The 13,022-nt window shown below is 39.6% G+C and overlaps 1 long non-coding RNA gene across 1 annotated transcript in view; it reads right to left on the bottom strand.

The window, feature by feature from the left end:
• Nucleotides 1-10,279, bottom strand: part of LOC104147924 (uncharacterized) — a 48,079-nt gene extending 37,800 nt beyond the window's left edge. The window contains exon 1 of the long non-coding RNA XR_694997.2: nucleotides 10,100-10,279. This is a non-coding gene — a long non-coding RNA (uncharacterized lncRNA). The remainder of the gene's footprint in view (nucleotides 1-10,099) is intronic.
• Nucleotides 10,280-13,022: the final 2,743 nt, after the last annotated feature.

The following is a 13,022-nucleotide window of genomic DNA, read 5'->3' as shown; positions in this document are numbered from 1 at the left end:
GATTTTATATAGTGTTGTTTTTAGGGGCCAGTTTCCATTATTTCAGTCATTACCAACAAAGACAGAATGGAGTTTCAGTGGGGTTCCTGTTTGTCTTAGACAAGATCAACCTACTTCCAGCATTCTGAAATTGCCCTTTGACTCTCTTCGTAGCAGCAAATGTCTAAAATATTCTCTTATTATTATTGTTGTTGTTAATATCAGTCTTGAAAGTGATTATCTTTGTTTCCTTTGTATTCATATCTTTTCATCTGGAGGATCAAGGCAAAACCAAAAGACATGCACAATTTTTTTGTGTATGGCACTTTTTTTAATCTATTGCAGTGTTTGGACTACAAGAAAATTGCTCAGAAGTAAACTACAGCATTTGCTTGCAATACTTTTTCTCCAGTTAGCCTGTGTGTTTAAGTGTTAATTCATTGAGACTAGGCGTTACACTGCAGAATAAATGCTTTCTTATGGACTAGGCCCTCTTGTCTGTTTAATAAGTACCTGAAGACTTGAACTAGGCAGATATTGGGGGAAGCAAAATAAGTATGCTTCTGCTGCCTGTTTTACCTAAGCCCAAGCTTTGGACAGCTGAGAGGGATGGGAGTGTGCGGGGCCGTGGGTGGCGGGCAGGGAGGTGTGCAGAGGTCCACCTCCTCCTCCCGTCAGCAGAAGCAATTGTTGCAGCAACCTTCGCTCTCTCCCTTTTGCACCCATTTTCAGCCCTCCTTTTTGCTCCTATCCCTTCCTTTTCAGTCACAGAAGCACATTAGACCCTGCCAGGATCCTGTCCCTCACCCTTGAGGCAGGAAAATTATTGTTTTACATACTTTCGGAGGACGCTCAAGCTGGCTCAGGGTATCACATACACATAAATAACAGACTACATTAACTGAGCGTTAGCTGCATTTCCGAAAGCAATGTGATTATAATAGCTTTAAAAGCTAGGACAGCCTGTAATTAGCAGAGGGTTTTTTTCCTGGTAATTACATTAACCTTTAGTTGAATGTTACTCAACACATCATGATGTTATTTTTATGGTCGTCTACCAAAGTATGCCTGTGTATGATTTTGAGCTTGTCTTGGTCAGTGGAAAATTCCATGTCCTTGCATAAATCTTGCAAGCGCCTTGCTTTGGTTCAGTGCCACCCTGCGCTATGCCTAGCAGAGATTTGCAAACAATGCCCTCACAGGCTGGAACGAATCCAGGCCAGTTAGTAGCATTTTCAGTCATTCTCCCTTTGTGCAATGAATGAAGAATGAAAAATGCAACTATTCACAGAGGCAATTTTGTAAGATAGTAATGGCTTGAGTACTAATGTAGCACATTGTTAGTCCCACATACTGTTCCGTATATTGCTATTTTCCATAGGATTTGTTTATATTTATGTTTTCTGAGCATGAAAGTATATATGGTGCTCAACAGAGGTCTAGAAACATACAGAGAAAACAGGGGTATGACTATAGTTAAAAATATTTAAGCTGAATAGATATGCAAACATTCCTGATAAAATAAAGTGAAGAGATTAGCTGCACAAATACACAAAAGTTCATGAGAGGTGGTCTGGCACTACAGATGCTTCTTTTACTCATTTAATCTGGTTAAATTCATTCCATATAATTGTAACCTACAATGTGGTAAAAATACTGCTGCAACTTAGCTTAGTTCAAGTATTAAATATTCATGAGTGCAATTTTGATAACAGAATAAGATGTAGGAACAAATTGTGTCGATGAGACATGAGAAAATGAGGGACTACAATTAAAAAATAAGTTAAAAAATATTTGTTGACATTTCTGCCATATCTCTGAGTGATAAATAAGAAGAAAGAAAACTTTGTCCAGTTTTGCCTGTTTTTCCTTTGAATTCTTAAAATGGTAGTCCTGCTGCAGAGCTTTGAATAAAGGAAAAGAAATATGAGCTGAAATAGTCGTGTAAGCTGCTGAGGATGGAAGTAACCCTTGGTGACTTAGGTCATCAAGCTCTGAGGACATGCTCTGATTTATCTCTGCCTCAGTTCCCTACCAGCTGACTGGGCATACTTCTTCCTTTGCCCAGTCTGTTTTCTGGGTGGACCATGATGTCCTTGGGGCAGCAGGTTACTCTGCTGCAAACATCTAGGTCTTCCAGGTGCCACCATACCCCTGTGGTAGCTGTGACAAAGTAAAAAGGGAGTTTCTCCACAATTCCTATCAGTACCATTCTGTGGTTTTCTTTCTTTTATAGTACACACCTTAGTGAAGTCTCCCCCACCAAGTGTGAAGCATGCTCCCCTTTGAGCCCAGCTAGCCAGTTCCTGGGGAGTCCCATCTCGGCATCGCCAGCTCCCGCCTTGATGCAGTGTCCCAGCCTGGCAGCACACCGTGGCTCACACAGGAAAGGGGAGGATCTGCAGGGCGTCAGCAGCAGTGGAGAGGCTTTGGCACCACAGCCCATTCCCTAGAGATTTGGGTGTACAGGTTCAAATGTTACTGAGGCGGGGAGGATGGGCAGCCTTCCCATGAAAGTGGGGTTTCCTTTGAAAATCAGGCTACAGACATTGTGCAAAGTAATGCATTTGGTTACTTATCTGCTTCATTTCTCAACACAGTCACAGCAGTTTGGTCACACAGTCACTTGACCCACGAATGCAAACACTTCTGATGAATAGATTTCAGGAGCAATAGTATTTCTTCTCTACTAATTTTTGAGTCTTCGCTACTTCATTCCTTGGCACACTGTCAACTTTTTATTTAACTGAACAGATACTTTAGTTCCCTTTCCCTCTTTCAGGAACATTCTTCATATATTTTTTCCCTGTAACGTGAAAGCCACTTGGATGCCATTGATGCCATTTAGGCCGTAAATCGTAGCTACTTTCTCTATTAAATACTTTACATCTTCCAAAGTGGCAGAATTATGGTAGTGAAGGGAGTATTATTAGCATCCTCTGTAGTAAGATATGCTGAATTTAAAAGAGAACCCCATAACTTTTGGGTGGAATTTATATTACCTAACTCAAGACCTTGAAGTTAAGTGTCTAAATTCATGTTATACTTACTGGAGAGAAATGGGCACGTCTGGAGGATCACTCAGCTCATCTATACTGGATGTCTATGCTAAGATTAGATGCACTGCATCCTAGAAGTACTGATTCATCTTTTAATGGCTGTTAAAGGTGTCTAGATGATTATATCACTTACATTCAAAGGCAGCATAGATGTCTAAAGTTGATTAACACGAATCCCATGCTGAAAGTCCTAATATCCAGTAACTTCTGGAACCCAGCTACCCCTCGAACATGGGAAGAGTGAAAAAAACAATATAAAGATCTCAAGTTACTCAACATCTTTTAAAAACATTTTTACTATTAAAAAGTCATAGATTCATGTCTTCTTCATCAAAGTTATGATGAAATCAACACTTTGCAAATTAAAAGTTGCAGTATGACAAAGGCAAAAGGTGATTTCACTAAATCCCAATCTTTCTGCATAGATAAGAGAAAAGAAAGGCCCTTCTGTGCTGTAATAACAGTGTGGTACAGGAATGGAAAGTTGTGAGGGATTCACATGCAGTGGTATGCCTGGTACCTAGGATGATAGCTTCCATCTGGAACCATTTCCTGTCTCCTACCTTCCTGAAAATTCCTTCTTTTCTCCACTGGATTGGATATATACATGAGTGTTCTTCGAGGTTAACTCCAGTTCCTGAAGCAAATCTTCTTCCAGAGCTAACAGAGAGAGGTAGACTTCTACAAAGGGTAGTCAAAATGTCTGAATGAAAATCCCTTTTAAGTCCCTAAATTCAGCTTGCATAGAAAAACAAGGGAGTGTAGGAATATTGGTCCCATGAGGCTGAAAGCCGCTTCTCCATGGCACACGCATGGCGTAAGTTCCTTGACACAGGAACAGCCTTTCTGCTGTTCATTGGCATAGTGTCTACCAGACCAGAGCCCTGAGTCTCTGTAGCCCTGAACTCAGCTGCTACCTAGGGCAAAATAACAAGAGTGAGCTGTCATGCACAGCTGTGAACAGAACTAGCATGAATGGTAACTTCTTGCATATGAACCTCCAAATCTTCCATCCCCAAAGAAATGTTGCATCACTGAAGCCTAACCTCCCAGATTAATAGTGACTGCTGCTTCACTTTCTAGAAAGGCTGAACCAAGCTTGCAACTTGGAAGAGTTTTATTGAAGGATGCGCGTTTCTCACTGAGATACATGCATTCACTCTGACTCAGATCTTTTCAAAAGCCCAGAAGTCAGCTGACAAAATAGAAAAGCTGACCAAATATATCTATTTATATAGATAAAGTACTTTCATTTCTCATGAATTCTCTCTCAGACAAAGAACAAGCTTGAATCCACATCACTTGGAAAATGGATTTGAACTCTAACACGAATATGTAGCTCCTTATTGTCCTTTGTTTTTGATTTTGTTTATATTTCAAAATCATGTGGGAGGAGTTCACCAGCATGTGTCTTCCACAGCCTCACCCAAAGCTAACATAAAATAAAAATTTTTTAGCCAATTTATCACCCAGAAAATTTAGATCAAGATCGTAAAATAAATTGAATTATCTCACTTAACCCAGCAGCCACAAGGATATAAACTTCATGTTCTCCAGTGACGTATTTTATTTCTGGCTAAAAGATTAAAAACTTCTTCCTATAGGTTCTAGTTGTTTGAGTCATATCAAGGAGCACTAAAATTTTACAGCCTTGTTTAAAATATATCATAACTGTTCGCTCTAGTTAATCTTCAAAATCCAACTATAATCTAACATGACTACAAAAGACACAGTAAAATAGTCCTTAACAGTTTTCCAACTCTCCTAACAGATCAGCATTAGGTCGCGAATTTGTGTATGTTGCCAGAAAACTGTGCTGCCTTGCTACAGTAGATACTTTGACAAAGATCATGGAAACTATTACTGCTCATTGAAAATAATGCATATTTGTTTGTCAGTAGATTTTTGGACACAGCTACTGACGTCCTCTTCAACACATCACACAGCCCTCGGGTACTGGGCCACCTTGTGCTCCCGTGGCTCTACACCATTTTTGTTTAGTGGTAGATTCTCTGTGCACAAACACACTGAACACCTGAATCTTCATGGCTGTGCAAGAGCCACACAGATGGCTGTGTGTGCAAGATCGGAGCCTTCAGCTCAGTCTTGCAAACCCCCTGTTCAGTTTTAGTGCCAAAGCTACCTGGCTGTCTTGGAGCATGTGGAAGCCAAACCCATGACTGGCTGTGTCTGCTCACACTGACATAGCTGTAGCCTTGTCTGTAGCAGGGATTTCAAAGAGCACTTCATGTGAAAACATATTCATCAAAAATGATCGTTAAAAAGAAAACATTTAGAGACAACTTTTCCCCCCAGGATGTTTCCTATTCAGAATTATTACCTTCAGTGTTTACTTAAACTAAAGATTAAGTTTTGGCAAGCCCAAACTAAATTCATTTCACTGCAATGAAATGAATGTGTTTTTAAGTACAATGGCAATCTCAGTGGAACATATGTGCATATGTGCTTTGTTTTTCAACAGAGTCAAAATTCACTACTGAAAATGTTGATGAAAAATATTTTCAAAGATTATTAAAATTTATGAAGTGTCTGAAGATGCTTTACAGTTTTAAGAAAGAAAAGTATTCTTCAGCAGAAGAAAAATATGATTAGTGTGATCTTCATTAAAGAATCAATGAGAACAGAGCAAAAAGTAAGTAGTAATCTACTTTCAAGGTCCGTAGCTACCATTAGCTAAGAAATCAGGTAAAATAGCTGTTTTCCTGTTTCATGATGAGCCTTACTTATAGCCTAGCTCTTCCTAGGAAATATCAAAATTCTCAGAGTTTTGTCCACTTTTGCTACCAACCGCGCGTCTTCATGTGTGTGGTTGTTGTCAACAGCCAACATGGCATGGCGCAAAGTATTGCCCATCTGCTAATTGACTAGGGAAGTAGGAGGGAACCATGAGGACCTCAGTGACAGCACAGCCAGAAATGTGTGGGATGGGGAGAAGGGCTATGGAGCTTCTGTGTAGACTTCCAGTAGCGGAAGCATCATCATTGCAGTTGCCAAGTTGTAGCTGCCCACACAGGCACATGCTGAATAGATCCATATCTCTCTGTTCTGCTGTGAATAATTATTTGTTTTCTCTTTATCTGTATTTTTATCTCCACCCTAGCACCCATTCAGTTCTTTTTATGAAAAGAATTCTTGACTAGGAGTCAGATTCAAGCTTTTTTTGTTTCTTGTTTGTTTTTCCAGAAAAAGGCTTTTTATAATTGTGCAGGCATTACCACAAGATTCCTTTTTCCTAAATTTTCATGCAAGTCAAATCTCTTTATATTGTAGAATTAGCCTGCATCTGCATTTCAGACAAACTCTGAGAATATAACTCTGTAGCACTCAAAAGTGGGAGCAGTGTGCTATCAGCAACAGAGAATTAGATCACAATTATACCTCAGATCCTGAATACTTTTGCCAGCTGAACTAAAATTTTTGGGAGTCACTTGTCGCTAACAACCACTCCACTTTTTTTTAATCACACAGAAATAGATTTTCCTCATGCTCATGAGTTTCTGGAAATCCATATCAGATATAGAAACCCCCATGATGCTACATACTGTGGCCACATGAAGTCAAAAGAGCAAGTCTTGCCCTAGCAGACTCATAACCTTGGTTCATGACAAATAGGAATAGCACACAAAACTGGATGAGGCTAGGAGAAAGTATTAGTATGTCATGTTACTCTCCTACAGCCCTACTTTTCTCTATATAACCATTAAGATCAATTAAGTTGCTCCTGAAAATGCATGAACACATGCGCTGAACTGCAATGTCAATGCAACAGTAAAGCAATCACTTGATAACTTTCAGTCTTGTTGAAAGACAAAGCTCTTTTTGCCATGCCTTTTTAGAGCGTGTGCACCATCCTCTTCTCATGCTTTTGATCTAGGGCATACAGGTATAAGTAAATAAAATGTTTTGCTCTCCCATTTCTAACCCTATATCTTGGAGATTTTCAAAGTGAAGAAAAACTGGTAGAAGATTCTTTCAGTACGGCTTGGCGTAAATTTTGTACCATATGTATCCACCCACCTATTTCCATTTTCTCTAAAGCCGAGTGACAAATAGTCAACTTTGGATGGAATCTCTCAAGTAAGAATTGCGGTCACTGGAAAAAGCAGGTAAGCAAAGATTGACCATTTCTAATTGGTTCATCTGAAATTTACACATTTTCAATGTCCACCTCTGAATTTTAGGAAAGTGAGTTTACTCAGTTATATGCCACTGCATTCCTGGTTTTGGGGTTCAACATGGAATAGTATAACAAACTTCAGTATTGCATTTCTCTGGTCTTTCTGCCTTTTTTCTTCAGGGATGGAACCTCTCAGTAACCCGAGGGTAACAAGAGGTACAAAAGGGCCTAAGATACATCAGGACATCAGCATGACAAAGGTGTGTCCCAAGGATAGCCCCTTTTTCCTAGCGTATTCCATGCTATAGTAGCAGCACAGAGGGAAAATATTAGAGAAGCCTAAAACCACCTGTGTGCCTCTACATGCCTCGTCTCTGCCAGTATAGGGCTGCTGTTCTGTGACTCAGTATGCAACTCTAGCCTAACAACCAATTTATTTGTGATGTGTACTCAGCAACTCAAGTTTTTGAACACTGTTGGGCTTTCTGGGGCAGGGAACCACCTGCTTCACTATCACATGAAAGACAGTAGTCTTCTTTTTTTAAGAAATGGCTTTGTATAAGCATAAACTAGGTTATTCCTCTGCTTCTGAGAATATTCTTGTTCTTTTCTAAGTCTTCTACTTATTAAATGGCATAGGAATGTCTCAGAAGTATTGAAGTTCAAAAGCCATGAAAAGATTAGAGAAAGCAACAGTTCTTCACACTAAGTTTTTAGTTCATGTAAACTCCATTGCTATAAGATAATTTTAGCAATTTAACTTAAAAGGCATTTTGAAGAAAAATGCAAAGAAAAACAAAATTCCTTTACTATTAAAACAGTCATTCGCCTCATCTTCCCAGTAGGCAATAGTGTATCTCTTCATGTGCTTCTTAAATTACGGCCACAAGGAACTGCTGGATATACAGAAAATAACAACTTATCTTCAATAAAAGCATATTTTCCAGAAAATCATCTAGTCCTGAAGGTACCAAAGGACAAGGAGTCCAACACTTCCTAGTGGCGGATCTACCCCAGTAGTCATCAGTGACAAAAATGTGTCTGCCATTTAACGTTCCTACCTCTTGTAAGGAAATACTTATTCCCTGTGAGGACAGTAAAGCAGTGGAGCAGGTTGCCTAGGAAGGTTGTGCAGCCTCCATCCTTGCAGGTTTTCAAGACCTAACTGGATAAAGCCCTGAGCATCGTAGTCTGACCTCAGAGGTGACCTCAGAGTCTTTGAGTGGGAGTTCGGACTAGAAATCTCCTAAGCCTGTAATAGGATGATACTGTAGTCCTAACATTATTTTGTCTGTCTTCAGGTTCCACACTCTGGCCTTGATTAGGCCTTTCTAGGCCTATGAGGCTTAGCTCTGCTGAATTACACACCCCAGGTGCTCCCTCTCTGGCCAACACGGAACTAGAGAGCAAGACTTGGCTGACCTCTTCGTCTCCCTACCACCAGCCTGAGACGCAAGGCTCTAGTAAATCCAGCCTCCAAAGAGTTTATCGCTCCAGGAGGTCTCCAGGCTCCAAAGATGCCTGATGCTGAGACTTAGGAAAAACCACATCCCTGGCTCTAAAGCGATCTGCACCACAGAACAGCCTGGAGCCAGAGCTCCTGGTCTTTCTTTGTTTCCCATCAGGTAGCCTGGCAGAAATCCTTCTGACTGAAAAAATACAACACGGTTTCCTGGCTGTCCCTGTGCAAAATTGCAAAAATATTTGAATATATTGCTTTATTATTAAAGGTCAAAGCTAACTCAGAGAGAATTAACAATAATCCCTTCAAGACATGATAATCAATTGTGCTAATACATGACGGGCTTTCTTATGTAAGAAATGGTAAGTTTTAGTTTTGAAATCTTGATGGATGGAATTATATTCCACATGGAATAAAGAAATACATTTTGAAGAAAAATTAAGTACCATATGTCATTTCAGGCCCCTTTTTGCTGAGAATTAAAACAGTAGAAATCAGAAAGAGATTTTTTGTTTAGGAAGCTGGAAAATCACAATAAGAAAAGGAAAAAAGATGAAGAAAAGCTAGTATCTTCTCTTTTATCTGCCACAGACATTCTTTACTGTTTTGGAGACAGCAATTAGTCTAAGTGAATTTAATTAAGTGTTTAATAAGATTTTTAAGAGGTCAGGAGGGCTGGAAGCAGACAAATAAGTCTAGACAAAATATTTCTGTTTAATGTAGTTATTTATGTCACCTATGAGAGAGGTGACTTGCAGTGACCATGCTTTGTATCATTTTAGCATGATTTGAAATGTCATTTGAGTGAAAGAACTCAGTCATTTGAGCTTCAGGGTATATAACAATCCCTCTCCCAGAGGCAATTTGTTTAATGCATTGAAATTAGTTTGAAGACAGAGGTTGTTCCCATTCCCTTTTTTCCTGCAGATTTTCTTTAGGCTTGGAGTAATATCTTAAGATATTCAGAAACCTCCACTCAGAATGGGAGACAAATCTGATTATATTTAAAATATATACTGTAATTAATATGTTACACTATTTTGGTTATTACTCTGCTAACTTCTGTAGCTCCTGCTTAGAGTTCGGTGCAGCACTCTTTGCAGCTATTGAGAGGCAGGGATTTTAAATATAAACTTTTACATTTCAGTCATGGAGAAGCAAGAGGTAAAAGCTGCTCTATAGCATCCAGGACTGGATTGTAAGTGCTATAGAAACATAATATTAACCTCTTCTCCAGAAGATATGGTCTTCACTAGATCAAAATCTGGTTAGGAGACAAGTTAAGTAATGATGAACATGAATGAACCATGATGAATTCATTCATCTGCTTTTCCCCATCCTACTTTGTTGGTTTGACCCATTATTTCCCAAGAAACAGCATCATTGCTTTGGAAGCTTTGTGACCCTTCATGGAGATTTTAGGCTCAAAATCATAGTCCCAGATGCCACCAGTGCACTCACCTGACCAGGTCTTCTTGCAAAAAGCTGACTATGAGTGTCTCCTAAGCCAAAATGACATCTCTTATGCTCCTTGTTCCTCACTAGAAGGTTCAGAGCATGCCTATCAGAATAAGACATGAAAAAGGTACGAAGAAGAGTTTGAATATGGCTGTCCTCTAGAGACCAGGTTTTGCTCTTAACCTTTCCCCATCTTTTCAAAAGCTTTGCAGGATACAGCAGACAAACCAGATTTACAAATCCAGTAATGCTGGATTTGATCCATAAAACGCTGACTGATCTCAAGCCAGACAGAAAACAATTCCCTTTTTGCTTTCAGCCAATCAGTTGCCATGGGTATCCCTGAAGAGCACTCCCTGTGCCTTGTACAGTACTACAATACTACACTCTTTAAACCACAATGCAAATAACAAATTATAACAGAAGAGAAAGTAAACACCTTGAGCATGCCATCTAGCCACCAACACACACACACACACACACACACACACACAAATATTTCAGAAAACAAAAACTATTAGCTTTCTTTTGATATGGTACATTTAAAAGTTCACTATTGAGAACAGGAAAACAGTCTCCACTATGTAACAAACTAGAGCCCATTTTGGCCATGGGCTAATGCCTAATGGTTTGTACTTTTAGATAAAATATAGAAGATAAAAAGTTGATTAAAACAGGAACCAGAATGGCATGTCTTATTTCTCCTCCTTTTATGTTTCTGATCAGCAACTTCAGCATTTCTTCATTTTTCTGGCACTGAAGTCTACAGCATCTTGAATTCTTGTCATTCACTTTCTCCTGGTGAATGAGGAATGCTTTTTCAGTCCTTGCCTTGCTTGTTAGAAAGTTTTCGCTGTGGTTGTTCAAAATCTTCCTTCTTCAGTCTATCTCATCAGTCGTGTCAAGACTGGAGAAATGCTTTTGGCAGTAGTGTTAATAAATAAGATAGAAAAGAAAACAAAAATGGTTTATTCACGGTTTTGCCATTAATCGGACACTCTTTTAAAAAGGCAATAAATGTTATCCTGAAATGGATTTACTCCTGAGCCTAGCAGAGTACCACGTGTGGTAAAGTACATACATTATGAAGGGTGACGGGTCATATGGAGTCTGGGTGTGCATTCAGATAATTTTTGTAAAGTAGGTATTAAGTGCTGATCTGGAACATACCTCCTTTTAATCAGTCCTTACTGCTTCTTCTGAAAATCTGTACAAAGCAGCAGAGTTTTGGCCACAAGAACCACCGAAGACTCAGAACCCAACTTTGGCCTCCCCTGCCTCCCACCACTACCACAGAATGACAGAAAAAATTGACAGGTCACAGAGCCCTGGAACCAAGACCAAGAACACAGCAAAAGACCAACACATAGTGATGCAATGTACTGGTTCAGCAACAATTCCAATACACTGCTGTGGCCAGCAGCTTCCAGTTCCAGACCACAGGCTTCCCGATGGCTGAATAAAGCCAATCACATACTAAGGCAGAGAGCTGCAATGTAGCTTTTAGGATAATGAGGTAACTATTAAATATCACTAATGAAGTAATCAAAATTTAAAGAGAAGTTTCCTGGGTGATATTTTTGGAGATCCTCTGAATGAAACCAAGGAGCATCTGCAGCACGTGAAAGATATGGAGGATGTTCTAGAAAAACATTACCTCTTGTTTTTATACAAAGTCGGCAACTCTACACATGGGGAAATCAAAGTTGTGCAGAGTAGGAGAACAAAAGATTTTGAACTTGAAATTTAACACAGGGTTTGAGTGGCAAAAAAGAATATTGCACAAATCACGCATAAGAACTAATAATTAAGGAATCCGTGGTACAGCTCAGGGTGACTGATTTACACCGATAATGAGAAGTTAAGAAGTTGAGAGTGTGAAGAAAGCAAGACGGTGGAGATCACTGTATTCATAGCTTAGACTAATGACCCAGCGAACTGGCACCACCAATGAACTAACACAGTTGGCATGTGATTGTGGTCTTCCCAGTGTCTCTGAGTGCCCAGGCATCCTGCTGATCAGCACAAAGGCTGTGTGGGTGCTGAACTCTGAGTATGGTCCTCAACTTTCGCCTCCTCCAAACTGGGAACCACGCAGATGACAGGGCAGGGCCAGGACAGTCCCTTTTCATTGCCTCTGTAATGCCTGAAGGAAAACACGAGAACAATGGCTCTATGTCAGCTTCTGCAGCCATTTCCTCCCCAAAATGCTGTGTGGTGACACTTACAGCAGGCCAATCTGTACAGAGCACAGGATGTAGCTATATGATCTCATACTTCACATCTTTATTATGGCCAGCACAGAACTATCCTTCCTGATTGACTATGTGAATTAAGTTCTACCTGCTTATATTTAAATCGTGTACCTTCTCTGAAACCAGTCTTGTTTCTGAGTCATCTTACACTCTAACTTGGCTCAAACAAGTGGGAGCGGACATGGAGAGGTAGACTGATTTGCAACTCAGATTTGTGGAATGACTGCATTCAAGCAACAAATAAAATGCTTAACCCTAATGATTATTCTTAGCCGTCCTCACCCTCACCAAGCCTGTGACCTGGAAATAAAATGCAAATGTTAATTCTCAGCTCATGTGAGTCATACTTTTTTACAATATTTAGATGACCTTTTTTTTTTGACTTGCTCCTTTGTCATACAATTGCAAAAACAGCTCTTTGGAAGCGGAGGGGAAGAAGGCACTTGAAAACACTTGATGGAAAGGGCTTTCTCCTTGAATCTGAGAGGAAAAGCTATGTTTCATGGCTAAATTTTTTAAATCTAAAGACATATAACTCTTACTATGAAAATAATGAAGAAAGAGGATTCCAACTATCTTTTCTTCAGTAACCCTGCTCTTGAAAACTCAGCTTTAGTTAGCAGAAAAAGTTGTTCTTACTTTAAGCACCTTTACTGAGCCAAATACAGTTC

The sequence above is a fragment of the Struthio camelus genome, chromosome 1, assembly GCF_040807025.1.
Source record: "Struthio camelus isolate bStrCam1 chromosome 1, bStrCam1.hap1, whole genome shotgun sequence".
Lineage (NCBI taxonomy): Eukaryota > Metazoa > Chordata > Aves > Struthioniformes > Struthionidae > Struthio > Struthio camelus.
This window is presented reverse-complemented; position numbering and strand designations above follow the sequence as displayed.